This window comes from Vigna umbellata, chromosome 7 (assembly GCF_029865625.1).
Source record: "Vigna umbellata cultivar VRB3 chromosome 7, Vumbellata_1.0, whole genome shotgun sequence".
Classification (NCBI taxonomy): domain Eukaryota; kingdom Viridiplantae; phylum Streptophyta; class Magnoliopsida; order Fabales; family Fabaceae; genus Vigna; species Vigna umbellata.
In genome coordinates, this window is record NC_142171.1 from 46,025,258 (window position 1) to 46,032,455 (window position 7,198).

The window sequence follows — 7,198 nt, forward strand, 5'->3', positions numbered from 1 at the left end:
TATTTTCTATTTTTATTTTTTCGGTTTTTATTTTCTATCTTCTTATATTTTCAATTATTTCTTCTATTTTCTATCTTTTTGTGCCAACAAAATTTTTCTAGGGTTTTGTTTCCTTGTGTATGCAGGGTAATATTCAGACTAGAAGCAAAAATATTTCTGAACCACTTCTTGAAGGCTTGGACGAAAGTAGAAGGAGGAGGAGCATTCGAACTTCACAAGAACTATTCCCTTCTCCTGGGATACTCCTACAACCTTCACCACCAAGGTCTTACCATAACACTGAAAATATGACAGAGGAGAATAATGGTAGACGGACTCTTGCAGATTATACCACTTTTGTTGGCCCTCAACATTTTAACAGTATAGCAAGCCCGAGGGTCAATGCTACAAACATGGAGGTGAAACCAGCATTGATACAGTTGGTGAAAAGTAATCAGTTTAATGAGCTATCACATGAAAGCCCATATGAACATCTCACCACCTTCAATGAAATCTGTAACACCGTGAAGATAAATGGAGTGCTAGATGAAGCAATCAAGCTTAGCTTGTTTCCTTTCTCATTGGCAGGCAATGCTAAGTTATGGTTAAATTCTTTTCCAGAAGTTAGTTTTACAGAATGGGAAGTTGTGGTTGCAAAGTTTTTGAACAAATACTTCCCACAATCTAAAGTCAACAAAGGGAAGTAAGAGATCTCTTGTTTCAGACAAGGCATGGAGGAGACATTAGGTCAAGCATGGGACATATACAAAAGCTTTTTGAGAAAGACTTTCATGCACGGTTTTGATGAAGCAGCAGTAGTTCTACTTTTCCTTGGAGGTCTTGGTTCACAAACCAAGTTGATGTTAGATGCCTCAACCGGGGGTAATATTAAAGGTAAGACTCCAAAGGAAGCAACAAAATTAATAGAGAACATGGTTGCTAGTGATAATGATTTATACAGTGAAACAGGAGTTCCCAGTCAACAAATGGGAATGTTACAAATGCAAACTCAAGACGCTTTATTTGCACAAAATGAGATCATCATTCAACAGTTAGAAGAAGTAACAAAGAAGCTTTCTCTGCTACCTCAAGAGATATATAATATTTCAATGGTCCAAAAGCAACATCAACAATGGCAACCACAACCTATTTCATATGAGAAAAACACAAAATTGGAGGACACTTTCTAGAAATTCATGAAAATGGGTGTCTCTTATCATAAGAATGTGGAAGATGTAGCTAACAGTATGAAGATGAATATTGGGCGAATGATTAATAAGATAGAAGGTTGTGAAAAGAATGCAAAGGACACATTGAATGAAGAATGTAAAACCATTGTAACAAGAAGTGGTAAAGTGTTAGAGGAGAGAAAAACAGAGGGAAAAGAGAGAGAAAATGAGAGTGAAAAAGAAACACTTGAGTGGAAAGATATGGTTGAGAAAGAAAAAAAGAGAGAAGAGGAAGATGAGAGAAAAAAAGAAAAAGAAAAAGAAAAAGAAGAGTTAGGTAAAAAGAGAGAGAGTTAGGAAAAATACTTCCTTATCCAAAGATTTATTCAAGGAAGGAAAAAGAAAAACAGTTTGAGCGGTTCATGGAGATGTTTAAAAAACTGGAGATTACCATCCCTTTCTTAGAAGCATTGCAACAGATGTCATCTTATGCAAAGTTTCTGAAAGAACTCCTTACAAAAAAAAAAGAAAATATACTGAGAAGGAGACCATTGAAGTAAAAGGTAATTGTAGTGCAATCATACAACAATTACCTCCCACGTTTAAAGATCCAGGGAGCTTCACTATTCCATGCACTATAGGAGAGTTGGAAGTTGGAAGAGCTCTAATTGATTTGGGAGCTAGCATTAATTTGATGCCACTTTCTGTATTTAAAAGAATTGAGGGCTTAGAGCTCAAACCGACTAGAATGGCACTTCAATTGGCAGACAAGTTTCTTAAATATCCTTATGGAGTAGTTGAAGATGTGCTGGTCAAGGTAGACAAATTCGTTTTTCTAGTGGATTTTGTTATTATGGAGATGGAGGAAAATGGAGATGCACCTCTCATTCTTGGGAGACCATTTATGAAGACTGCCAGAGTTTTAATTGATGTGGAGAATGGTAAGCTCAAATTGAGAGTTCAAGATGAAGAAGTAAATTTCAATGTATTTAAAGCCATGACACATCCAAAAGATGACAAAGCATGTTTTCAATTTGATATACTTGATGAAGTTTGCATGGTGCAAGAAAGGATGGTACGTTATTCTTCTCCACTAGAGAAAGATCTTATTGATGCTTGTGAAGATTTAAATGAAGAAGAAGAAAAATTGATTGATGAATGTATCACAGATTTGGAGACATTGAAGGAGATTCCAGTGGAACATGCTAAGTTTGAAACAATTGATACCAAAGAAGAAGTCAAAGCAAAGAAGTTAGAATTAAAAATGCTACCATCACATTTAAAGTATGTTTTTCTAGAAGAAGATGGAACAAAGCCAGTCATCATCAGTAATTCTTTGCTTCCTGAAGAAGAAGAAAAGTTGGTAGAAATATTGAAAGCCAACAAAGAAGCTATTGGGTGGTCAATTTCATATCTTAAAGGTATAAGTCCAACTTATTGCATGCACAAGATCTTTATGGAAGATAATTATAAACCGAGTGCTCAACCACAAAGAAGATTAAATCCTGTCATGAAGGAGGTGGTTGGAAAAGAAGTATTGAAGCTCTTGGAAGCTGGCATTATTTATCCAATCTCTGACAGTGAATGGGTAAGTCCAGTACAGGTAGTTCCAAAGAAAGGTGGGATGACAGTAATTCATAATGAGAAGAATGAGCTTATTCATACTCGGACTGTTACTGAATGGCAAATGTGCATTGATTACAGGAAATTAAATAAAGCTACCAAGAAGGATCATTTTCCTCTTCCTTTCATAGATCAAATGCTAGAGAGATTGGCAGGTCAGTCTTTTTGTTTATTTCTGGATGGATATTCTGGATACAATCAAATTGTGGTAGATCCAAAAGATCAAGAGAAGACTGCATTTACATGTCCTTATTATATTTTTGCTTATAGAAAGATGCCATTTGGATTATGTAATGCCCCAGCCACATTTCAAAGGTGTATGCAGGCAATTTTTTCAGATCTCATGGAAAAGTGCATTGAAGTCTTCATGGATGATTTCTCTGTCTTTGGAGATTCCTTTCATAAGTGTTTGATGAATCTTGACACTGTTCTCAAAAAATGTATTCAGACGAATCTGATACTTAATTGGGAGAAATGTCATTTTATGGTAACAGAAGGAATTGTGTTGGGGCATAAGATCTCTACTAAGGGGATTGAAGTAGACCAAGCCAAAATAGAGGTTATTGAGAAACTTCCTCCACCAACAAATGTGAAGGGAATAAGGTAGGCCATGTGATAACAGTTGAAAAACTGTTATTTTCATGCTTAAAATTGATACTAAAAGCAACCTTTAACACTTAAAAACTAGCTTGGAATCATGTTTTTGTTTATATTTTTGGAAATAAGAGAGTTGGATATGTTTATGCTTGATTTCAGTGTTTTATGCAGGTTTTAAGGTGAATTTGATGAAAGAAGTGAAGAAGGATAGAGATGGAATCAGAAAAGAACTCAAAAACTGCAAAAGAAGAGAAGCCGCAAGTACCGCTCAGTGCCATTTTATCGCTGAGCGGCACTAATTAACACTTGTTGGCACCGCTGAGGGGTGAAAGTGTAGTTGAGGGGAAGAATTCAACACACGCACTTACCGCTGAGCGGTATTTTACCGCTGAGCGCCATTATTTTCGTATTAGGCCTACTTTTCTGTAATTTTTAGAACAGTATATAAGCTTTAGGACTTCCTAGGGTTTGTATCTATGGTAGAGTACGAAACAAACACACACCTTTCCACCCCTTGGAGGAAGGTTTTGGATGTTAAGGCTACCTACTCAACTTTCTAGGGTTCTATCTTTCACTCTTTCATTGTATTTCATCTAGTTTCACCATGAATATGGTGAACTAAACTCTTCTTGTTGTTGGGGAATCAATGTAATCTTTTGAAGCTCTCATATATGGAATTTTGTGTTTAGACATCATATTTATGATACATGCTTTCTTTCATCATTAGTTAGGGTTTTTCCTCTTTGCTCAAAGCATGCATTGTTTAACTCATTCGATGTTATGATTATTTCTTTTATTGATATGGACACATACGGTAAAATCTAGATCCGGGGAAACTCTCCCAACAGTAGTATAAACCTAGACATAGGAGTATGATGGTTGGTTGCCGTTAAGCTTCCGTTCACTATAATGCATGATTAATTTCTAAGGAGACAAGACAGTGTAAACTAGTGATTATGATTAGGCTTTCTTCGCCAACACATCGGGTTTAAGGTAATTTAGAGAGTGACATTAACATTGATGAAAAGAATAATGAATTCCTAAAATATATGAGAGTGGATAAGATGAAATTGATTGCCCCAACAACATACTCATCCGCATATTTCAATTCACGTGTTTTGTTTCTTCTTTCCAATTGATCATCACATGCATACATGTTTACTTTTTGTCTTTTGCATTTGAAACTTATAACAATTTGTTCACAAGTATTAAATAATCAAGAAATCATATAACTAACTAGGTCGTGAGTCCTTTGGGAGAACGATAATTGGTCTTACTGAGTTTTTTACTTGATACGATTCGGTCAAACTTGTCGAGGGTTAACCAAGTTTTTGGCGCCGTTTTTCGATGTTCAGAAATTTGTCATCAAAAATCCTTGTTGTAAAAACCTTGATCATTATAGTGCATTTGATTCCCATGGTTGGAAGGACACTAGATGTAGGGAGGTTGGCAGAAGCAGTATAAAAAGTAGTGTTTGAATTTTCTGATCCCTACTATTTTACAATTAATCGACTTTACTCTGCACTTATTCGATTAAGTTTCTGATACATTAGAAAGTCCTTACCTTGCATTTCAATAAAGCTTTAAAGGCATCACCTTTTGTGAAAAAGATTTTAAAAGACTTTGTTTTTACATTTCACCAATTCACCCCCCCCCTCTTGGTGTGAGAAATTGAGCCATTCTATTTTAACATCCATGAAACGCCTGAATTGCTTCTCTTTTTCCTTCGTTGAATGTACTTTAGGATAAGGAAGGAGCTTCTCAATTTATTTTCCTTTTTCTCTCTCTTCTCTCTCCTTTTCTCTTCTGTTCTTTTCTTTTCTCTCTTCCTCTTCTTCTTTCTTTTTTGCTCTTTCATCTCTCTCAATTTCTTTTCACTCAGCCTCCTCGTTTCTCTCTTCAATTTCTTCTTCTTTCTCACTCAACTCTGCTTTATCTTTTCTCTCAATTTTTCTCTCCTCTAACATCTTACCACTTCTAGTTATAATGGAATTACATTCCTCTTTAGGGTTAGCATCAGTATTAGCCCCAAAATTATTCTCAGACTTCTCCTCTGACTTCTTAGCCAATTGGCCAACCTAAATCTCTAAATTTCTATTGGCAGCTTTAGTGCTTTTATAATTAGAGATTGACACTTGCATGAATTGTTGGAGTATCTCCTCTAGCTTTGTAGTCTTGTCATATAAGGAGGGTTGTGGTTTCCTGTTAACACTCTGGCAAGTGTACCGAATCGTATCAAGTAATAATAAATGGTAAGACCAAGATCGTTTCCCAAGAGACTCACGGCCTAGACATTCATGTGGTTTCTTGATTAATTAATACTTGTAAACAAAATCATAGTGTTTATAATGCAGAAAATAAATATCAATGCAAGTGTTGATCAATTGACTTAAAGAATTCACAGGTGATTGATGTATAAAATATGGAATGGTTATGTTGTTGGGGTTTCCGACTTATCCTATCCACTCTCATGTATTTATAAATTCATCTTCTTCTTTAATGTTAATGTCACTTTCTAATTTACCTTAAACCCGATGTCTCGATCAAGAAAGCCTACTCTTAATTACTAGTTCAGAATGTCTTGTATCTCTAGCAATTAATTATGCATTACATTCGCACAAAAGCTTAAAGGCAACCAACCCTCCTATGCCTATGTCTAGGTAATATTGCTTTTGGGAGAATTTCCCCAGTTCTAGATTTTCCCATATGTGTCCATATTGACAAAATCAATAATCATGCAATTGAATGAGTTAAACAAAGCATGCATAGAGCGTAGAGGAAAAACCCTAACAATTAATGAAGTAAAGCATTTGTAATATAAATAAATTCAATACATGAGAGTTTCAAAGGATTACTGATAACAGTTGAAAAACTATTATTTTTCTACTTAAAATTGACTTCAATTACAACCTTTATGACTTAGAAATTAGCTTGAACTCATGATTTATTGAATTATTGGAAATAAGAGAGTTGGACAGGTTTTATGCTTGATTTCCTTGTTTTTGCAGGTTTAAAGATGAATTTGATGAAAGAAGTGAAGTAGTGTTAAACTGATATTGGTCGCACAAAATCAGAACAAACTAAGTTTCCCCACTAATGTAGTAAAGGGACAACCTAGGTATCAATCCTCAGACTCGGTACAATTAAGCCTAAAGTGTAGAATTAAATCTTGTATTTATTTACTATCTAATAACTACTAAAGCAAGGTGGGGAAATAAAATATGAAACAACGAAATTAAAGAGAAAAGAATAAAGAAATCAAATTTGTATAAAAGAAAAATTAAGAAATAAAATGCAAAGAAATAAAAAAAAAAACAAAACCCAAGCTAAAGTATAAAATGAATGCATAACAGAACAGAACTTAAACTAAAATGAGAACTAAATGCAATTAAAACTAACCTATGAATGCTAACAGTCAACAATGCAAGGAAACCAAAACTAAAACTGAACAAGATACTAAGATGCCTAAAAGAAGTGGTATATACATGTATCAGAACCAAAAGAGTGGACAGTTCAACATCTAATCTACTAAACCTAATCCATTCACAGGAAGACAAAAATCAAAGTAAAAAGTATTGGCTAAAACAGAAATCAACTTACAATGAAACCAAATCAGCAACACAGATCACTCTATCCTAATCTATATATCACCAGAAATCTAGGCTAGAACAGAATTTAGAATTGAAACAAAGCAAAAACAATACCTAAATTCTAACTAATCGAAAGTAATATAACAATCTCAAAAACAGAATTGAAGTCATAGGTGAAATGCACATTGGAATGAATAAAAGACTGCTTAGAGCTCTCAGGAAGACATCATGATAATATGA